We start from the raw sequence: 1458 nt of genomic DNA on the forward strand, positions 1-1458 counted from the left end.
AAAGTTCACAACTCTTAAGTATACATCGGACTATGCCTTAAAAGCAGTGTGTCCTATTATACTGGTATACCATGGCAGAAACAGAACTTGATTAGCAAAAGAGAAAGTAAAATAAAATAAAACTGGGTATTATGATACTACTGTCATAGAAAATCTTCCATAAACACACACATCAATTCCTTTTACTTGCCCTTAGGTTCTCTATCTGCTACCAATGTATTCATAGTCTATATTTGCACAAGGTTTAGATATGTCATTAAGACAAAACATTCAAGGTATGAGCATTAATCACTATAACATTGACCTTGACATTTTCAGTCCTCTCTTATTCCCTCCCTTTTCCACTCTCCTCCTTCTTCCTCCTCCTCTTTTCTTCTTTTTATTTTCTCTCTCTGTCTCTCTCTCTCTCCCTCTGTAAAGCAAATAGGTGAAATTTAAATACCTATTCAGAAATTGGGTAGAAGAAAGGCATTTGGAATAAGGAAAGAAAGCTGCTTCTTCCATTTTATTTCTCTAGTTTGCACAGGCAATATAAATTTGCTTGTTCACCAGTTCTGATCAGTATATAGGTTATCTTATTTATCTCAGAAGGGACGTATTTTATACATCTCGCTACCTAAACTTTATGTACAATAATAAATTAGCAGTGTGATACCAAAGGAACAAAATAGAATGGCTAATTTCAGTAGCATATTTATAGAGGTAACCATGGAATTAAAAGGGTTTATCTGAAGACATCTTGAGCCATGGAAATATACATAATGGTTCCTTTGAAAAATTCACCCCATACGCATGGGAAGTTAAGTAACATTAAAAGAGTCCTCATCATATTTTATCAACTTGATTTTAATCTGGCATTAATTATTGGCTTTTAAAGGACTTGAAATACTATTACCAGCAGAATATACTAGAAATATATATTTTAATTTGGATATATTCTATTATATCTGAACATAATCAATAAAAACTATTTCTTTAAGACTGAAATTGTTACTTCAGGTTATATACTTACGATATATGTACTTAACTAAGGGCTTCTCTCTAAATTTGGTGATCAATAATTGTGACCTCCTGTAAAGCACATCTTAGACATCTTTGCACACTCAGCAAAGTATGAAAATACACTAAGCGTGTTCTGCATTGTACTGAATATTTTCTATAGGCACAACATTATGCTAGCTACTATGTTAGCTACCTGGTCAGTATATCCAATGGTACCTGATTTTTAAAAAATATACAACATAGTTGGGGATAAAATAGATCTTTCTAAGTCTTTACTTTATTGAGTGCTTAATGTGTGCTAGTCATACTCTCATGATGATAAGCTCCTGGTATGGGGTAGATAATAGGACATTGATCAAATGGGATGTAGCCACAAAATGGTGAATAAATATAATAGCAAGTAGATGCAAATTTATGTAACATGAGATTATTTCATATATTTATATAGCACATTGA

The sequence above is a fragment of the Otolemur garnettii genome, unplaced genomic scaffold (assembly GCF_000181295.1).
Source record: "Otolemur garnettii isolate 467f Iridium unplaced genomic scaffold, OtoGar3 scaffold00231, whole genome shotgun sequence".
NCBI classification, from domain to species: domain Eukaryota; kingdom Metazoa; phylum Chordata; class Mammalia; order Primates; family Galagidae; genus Otolemur; species Otolemur garnettii.